A 7,546-nucleotide genomic window follows, 5' to 3' on the forward strand; every position below is an offset into this window, starting at 1 on the left:
CAGCACATGTAAATTTGCAGTCTTTTTCTCCTTTGCTTGGAAGTTGCAGTCTGCCAAATTTCCATGTCTATGCTATCACTCCATTCACTGTCCTGAACATTTCTGTGCACAGTGGTTTTGCCCAGGAAGAAAAGTAGTGTTGCTAATCACCTGAGCTAATCACCAAACTGTCAGAGAGAAAGCATGTGCCTGGGTGTGGACATCAAGTGGCTCATGTGGAACTGACGTGGTAGTCTCTCTGTTCTCACAGATGTGTGTTTAGTATCAGTGTTTCTTCAGATTCAAAGGCTTCAGACAGAATGACTACTAGGAAATGTTGAGAAAATCTACTGGTTTATGTGAATAGAAGCTTGGACTCTAGAAAGCCTAGATTTTTGCAAATAGTTGCAAATAACTGAATGAAGATATCGATGGAGGCAGACAGGAATAAGGTCACAGCACTGTTCCTTTAGTTCCCTACCACCAGGATACTCAATAGCCAAAAGCATTTTGTCTGTCCCAGAAATTTATGACAGATAATGTAATAATCCAAGACAAATTAGACTTTCCCAGCACAGGAATACTGGCATTTGAGAAGTTAAAAATTGTGTCATCAATTGAAAACAAATGCGGTGTCTGGCACTACTTCTCCCTGTGTAACTTAACCCATTGGCTGTCTAATATAACAAATCACATAAAAAATTGGGGCCATGCCCTTGGAGTAAGGCAGCGCAGCTCCACTGACTAAGCCAATTTAGACCATCTGAGGTTAGTATTCTGTGATGCTGAAATTGTTCGCTTGATTAATGGACCAACTGTATAGCTCTTATCTAACTTGGACTGCAACCAGAGTCTCTTCTGTTGTCAAATGCCAGCATGAAGACCACAACCATAAACCTGTGTAATTTAACATGTAATGAGCTGAGAGACAGCACCATAAGTTCTGCTACCTTGATATAATATTTAACTATACAATTCAATGTAAGGCTTGTTTTCTGAGTTTTAAATAATATAGGAACATTAGCTCGAGGAGGAGGAAGTGAAAGGATCATGTAATCTGTTAGCAGCATCTGCACTTGGACTGCTGATAGCAAATAGAGAAGCAAAACACTGTTGCTGTTTCAATACTAAGTGTACTAGTCTGCTTGAAAGGGAAAGTCAGGGAAATGGAAAGTAATCTTCAATGGTGTACACTTCTAAATTACTACAACTACGTGTTCTACTATAATGTATAAAGGGATTTATTTACACTCACATAACTGCTTGTAATAACAGATTCCTAGATTGCTACTTTTTATTTGTTTGGTTATGGCCTTCTGGTGCTGACTAGTGCTAATAGCTACACGGTAGTTTAAATACATTACAGCTGTTTTCACTTTCCATTAAGGTAGTTACTGACTATTTAAATGCATGTCTGATGGTTTCCCCTTACGAATAGCTACCTTGTACAAGGAGTCTATATCTAAGCAGCACAATGTTTCCCAAGCATTGCATAACACCATTTGTTTGACTTCTTAATTATTCTGTTGGCACCCATGGAATTTCTCATGAGGTTTAGACAATATTACCAAATAAAAATTCAAACCAGATAGTCACCAGGACTACAAGTGAGAATTATAGTACTTTTCAACAGTTTTATTATTTTGAGAACATATAATTTGTTTTAGGTCCCTGTTTGCAAAATATGTGAGCCACTTCAACCCTCGGGTAGTAAGCTGGTATTATTTTTTTATCACCTTCTCTTACAAAGAGTTGAAGTATCTTTTAGAAAGAGGTTTCCACTGGCAAAATTAATTTGGCAGATGTGCATTACCTATGTCTGCTAATATTAGTGATCTAATGCTTCTAGAAGCACAGGTAACAGGTGCTGTGTAGCGGTAGATCATCCTGTTAATCAGCTTAACCATAAGTGGATGTCTTGTTCTATGACTGAGACAGGTTTTGAGTTTACTATATTAAAAAATAGATTTCAATGTAAAGCTCTTGATTTGAGGATCTTTATGAGAAAATTTTGCATTCAGTCTAGGGTAGTCACACTGACCAAGTATGTAGCTGATATTAACCCAAATCAGCATGCAAAGTAATGAAACATCAGCTACCTCCTCCTACTACTTTCCATTTCTTTCCTTTCAGTTTTCCTCAAGTCAGAAAAAATCTCTAGTATTACTTGTACTTTATGTAGAAAAAGCCTTTCTGACTGAATAGTGGCAGTTTGTCTGAAGCCTGCTACAAGTGTGCACATCAGAGGTAAATTGCCTGAAAACCACAGGAGTGTTTGTAAGCTATGGATGCTACCAGTTGCCAGAAGTTTTGCAAAGCTGGAATTGCTCCTACCTTTTCAATACTGTTTGTTTCTGGGATTAAAATTGGATCAAATCAAGCAGCACAAATAGGGTTATTTTTCAAAGGCAGAAAGTGAGATGGGTACTGCAAGGAGTTTCTAATATGGTCTTTCACTGGCGGTGAAGCTGCTGCAGCTGCATATCCCAAGGTTCAAAATGTAGTGAGGTTGAGTGTGTGTGCCCAACACATGCAACAGGCACACACATATACAGTGCATATATACTTGCACACATGGCCAGCCAAGTAGATCACATCATTTATACAAGCAGTGCTTCATTCTGTTTCCTTTCTGGCTCACCAGAAGATGAGCTGAAGATTCTTTTTTGGGAGATATACTTACATAGATGTACAGCATGGATGCCTCCAGCAGTGAGACTCAGGCACTCAGTCTGCTGAGCAGCTGCCCGTGGATCCCAATCTTTCCAGTTGCTGGCACATGGACATACAAGCCCTTGAGGCCACAGCTCAACTCCAGCTGCTGGTGCATACACATACGCACATGCACACGTGCATGTGTACACAGTCAATTTCCAAGCCCCATGGTATCACTGGCAGTTGTCCTGGACCACTTAGTCCAAGGTTCCCGTGTATAATCCCAGTCCTCAGGACACTCTGCATGCCCATGGGCTGGTTCAGTTTTGATATGCCTTGTGGTCACACCCTGACCTGGAGATGCTCACCCCCTCCTTTGCTGGGAGCAAGGACACGCTGTGACCTGCTGCCAAATATGCCTCACTGGCAGCTGCTGAGATTTTCATGCTTTCAGAATAGATCCTCATACCCAGGAAAAGGATTTAGAAAAGAAATTTAGTAGGAAGACAGGTCAGGGAGCAGGATCTGGACAACTAGCCATGTATACTGACCAGCAACCTGCTCACACATGGCCCATCCCTCTTCTCACTCATGCTTGCTCATCCCCAAACATCTTGATTCCTCCCTTTTTCTACCTTTGATTTCTCTCGTAAACATTCCATAATAGGTGTGGTGCAATCCTCAGATGCTGTTCTCCTGCCTCCCACTATAAATGTGGCAGTTCTATGAGCAGTACAACCTCTCTATTTTTATGGTACCCTGGAGAGGCCCAGTGGTGGCTGAGGTGGGGAAGAGCCAATGGCTCTCCTGTGGAACCCTGGGTGGAACTGCAGTAGGCTGGTTGTTTGGGCTCCCCCACCTTCACACACACAACGTTTTTTTTAAAAAGCTTAATATTTCTACCAGGTATAGGATATAACATCACCATGTTTTAAGTTATGGTATAAAATTTATTAAGATTTCTGAAGTTTTAATACACTTAATATAACTGAATACAATTCAGTCTTGAATCATCACATGAGGTCACCATGCATCTTTAATTTATTGTACTTTCTCTTCTATTTTAATCAAATCAAGAAAACTATTCTCTCTCTCTTTTTTTTTTTTTAATCCAATTTAAGATTTTCAATTTATTCTTCTCCTTGTCCCTCTGATAAGCACAAATAAACCACTCTCAACGTTTTTCTTTTTTTTTTTTTTTAATGTTTTTGAGGTATAGAGAATAAGTAGTTGGATTATTTTTTTGTTTTCACAGAGATGGTGATTACCTACCATTAGTCAAGCTGTTTCACAAATCAAGCAGTTGTTGAACAGCATTTATATTTAAAACAACAACAACAACAGCTTACCTTCTCAGATAATAATCCAGTTTCAGTAGCTGATAGAGAAACATACATCTTAGCAAAACCAAACGCTCAATAAAATCATAATAGTTGGAAACTCTATTTTAACTTGATAATCAAAATCTTCCAAATACAGATTTCTTAGAACAAACATTTTCAAGCTAGTTTTGGTGAAGAAAAAACATTTCATTTTTGCTTTCATTCAAGACAATTCTACTATGTCTTCCAGATATCTCAAAGTAAGAAATCTCACTACATTGTTAAAGAACTCTAGCAATATTTAAGGTGTTCATAGGTCAGTAAACCAGGATCTGCTCAGAGCAACTAGGATGATGACTGACCTGAAAGATGAGTCTTTTCCCTCTGCTGGGAACTATGATGGATGAGAGAATGACTTTCTTGACATCAAAATAATAAAAAATGATGAACTCTGACAGGAATTCTTTCTGTAACAAATGAGTCAAATGAAATTAAATTTCTTTCATAGTATTCTTATTGGATTCACAAATAATTAAATAGTGTTAGAGAACCTTGCTAAACATCAAACACAAAAGGTAGTCAAGAATCTTACCTCTCGAACTGTGTACCTTCCTATATCCAGCAGCAGAGGAAAATTGAAGTAATTAAGCAAAATTCTAACTGAAGTGCCTGCTTGTTGCTTGGAAAAATGGATGTGAACATCAAGTACAGTTTTACTGTTTAATGTTAGCTGCATGCAAAATACTTTTCTGTTGCTCAGACATTCAGTACAGAGAACAGAAAGTTGGCCTTGGATCACACAAGCTTCATTACCTTTACAAATTAACCACATTTTTCATTCTTTCATCACAATTGTAATCTACTGTATAGCGGCATTATGAATGATAAAAATGACGCTTTTAAAATGGGGATAGGAAAATATTCCAATTTGTTTGTGAGACTATTCTTTCCTCTTTGTTTATTTGATGATCTCATTTAATCTCAGTCAATATGGATAAATTTTAACCTACTAGAAAAGTGGCAGAATTCTATTTGCAAGCATAGAAGAATTCATTCTTACAGGATAACAAAAAGATATTCATAGACTTAGGCTTTTATTGAGACTAGAAGGGAACGTTTTGATTAAAAGTGTGAAGTCAATATTTTTGAAAGCTTAAAAAAAAAAAAAAAAAAAAAAAAAAAAAAAAAGGGAAGCCCAAACAATTTGAGGGCTCTGGGATTTTTAAGATTACTTACTATTTCTTTGGAAAAGCTACAGTTACCCATCCAAACCACCCACAAAGCTTGAAAGCTTTTCATCCAAAAACCTCATATTTAAAACCATCAGGCAGTAAGTACAGTTCAGACATAAGGTATTTGAGAGGAATCTATGAGGCTTATCGAGCAAAAGAATGGCTGATGAATTTCAAAGATGATAAATGTGAGGTGATACACATAGGAGAAACAGTCGTACATACAAAATGCTGAGCTCTTATCAGACAATTGAAATTCATCTTGATATCTTGGATTATCCCTGAGATTTTTGTAGACGCCAAAACAGCAGCACTCCCAAAGGGGCTTATACGGATAGCAGTGGAGAACAAAGTAGACAGTGATATTATGTTGTTGTATAAAAATGTAGCCAGTTTGTGCACTTTTGTTCCTCTTATCTCAAGATGGTTTTTTGAGAGCTAGTATTGCTAGGAGAGGCTCTGGGAAGGGCAAAAAAGTCATGAAACCACCTCAAAAAGTGCAATACAATTTGATAAGATTGTAAAGACTGGAAAAGGAAAACGATTATTCAGTGCCTGTCACAGTTCCTTCTTAATAGATCATCTAATGAAATATTAGGCTGAAAAGGAGTTGAATCTTCCCACACATTAGAACTGAGCTTCTTGAAGCAAGAAAACAAAAATAAAACACAGATTGTTTAATGCAAAAATTAGGAAAATCATGTGCCACAATTTTTTGGAGGAGTGGGGAACATTCTGAAGAAATATTACTGTAGGCTGTTCCTAAGCCCTTTCCTGAATGTGTTATTAAGGTTATGTCCCAGAAAAAATATAGGGTGCTAAATGGAGATTTGTTCTCATCTCAAAACAGTGTTTTCCGTGTTTCACTGAAAGCATGGTGAGGTGAGAGTCAAGCTTTTTACTCACATATGCAGCAAAAGAACAAGAAATAAGAAACAATTGTTCTGCACTGAAACAGGGGAGAGTTCTCACTGGATATAAGAAAGAATTGCCACCAAGAGAATAATTAAGCACTAGAGCAGGATGCCAGACAATCTGGGAAATCTCTGTGCAAGAACATTTTCTGCACCTGGAGGGACGTAGCTGTAAGTAGCCTAGTGTGAATCCAGCCAGTGTTGCATTCAAACTCAATGATCTGTGATTTTAAGAAATGTTTTAAGAAAAAAAAAAATAGGTACCCATGCTAACATCTTTGTTTACTGAGCACAGAAGATGATTCTTTTCATGAAAATTGTGTTTACTTTTTTTTTTTGCTTTTTTTTTTTTCTTTGCTTTTAGTTTCATCGTGTCTGAAGAGTTCAGAATGCAAGGCAAAAAGTAGAACTCGGATACAGAAAAGGAGGCATTGGGTCATCTAGTCAGGATCTGAGGCCTATGAGAGTGGAGCATAAATAGCAGGCAAGGTGCACAGGATGAATTTTACATCTGGTAGGGGAAGCAGTTATGATATTTACATCCAATATGATAGAACCAATTGAGCTACCTCCAGCACAGTAACTGCCAAAAGCAACTAAATTTAAGTGCAGATTAAATAAAAGGACGTTATTATTTTTTTTAAATGCAGCACAACTGAGAACAGGAGCAGAGCCATGATTTCCTCTGCATTTCATATCAGTACTGCCAGTTTTCAAATAGATGATCTTGGTCAGCACATCAAAATTAAATCACTCACAGTGTGCAAACACACTTTAAATTGTCAAAACTAAACAACTCTGCCTTTTTGTACAAAATTATTTTTCAGTGTGCACCATCTGTTCACTGGAAATGTATCTCACAAACACTATTTCAGTAAAAGAAGAAATAAATCTGTTTTCTCAAATTTTATTATTCAGTTGAAAATCATTACAGTGATGTCCATGTACAGTTAACCAGGCTTTATGAGGGAAATTAGAATTCTGAGTCACACATCAGCAGAACTGTTTTCATCATTCTTCTTTTGTGGCACTTCAAAAGATAAAAGTGTGTATTCCTTCAATATATGTGTAGTTATAAGCTTGTAAAGATCTCTTTGGTTGCAGGTCAGGAGCAAGCTTTGTTACATGAAATATATTATATCACTCTGAAGTTTATTTTATAAGGCAAATAAATAGAACCTTGGTACACTTACCCATCATTCAAATTTTGATATTGTACAGTGTAAAATTGTTGCTTTTCAATAATTGATGTTTATACTGTTAGTATATTTTTACGGCTGAATAAAGCTTTTACAAACTGCACTGACTTGAATTATTGGAAGTGCATCACTACACCAACAATGATGATTGTGTAAAATTCCTTATCATGCTGAATTTTTTAATGGAAAATTAGATTTCCATGCCATTCTTCAGAACTGCTCACATTCAAATTCATGTGACTTCT

The sequence above is a fragment of the Phasianus colchicus genome, chromosome 3 (genome assembly GCF_987193195.1).
Source record: "Phasianus colchicus chromosome 3, bPhaCol1.hap1.1, whole genome shotgun sequence".
Taxonomy (NCBI): domain Eukaryota; kingdom Metazoa; phylum Chordata; class Aves; order Galliformes; family Phasianidae; genus Phasianus; species Phasianus colchicus.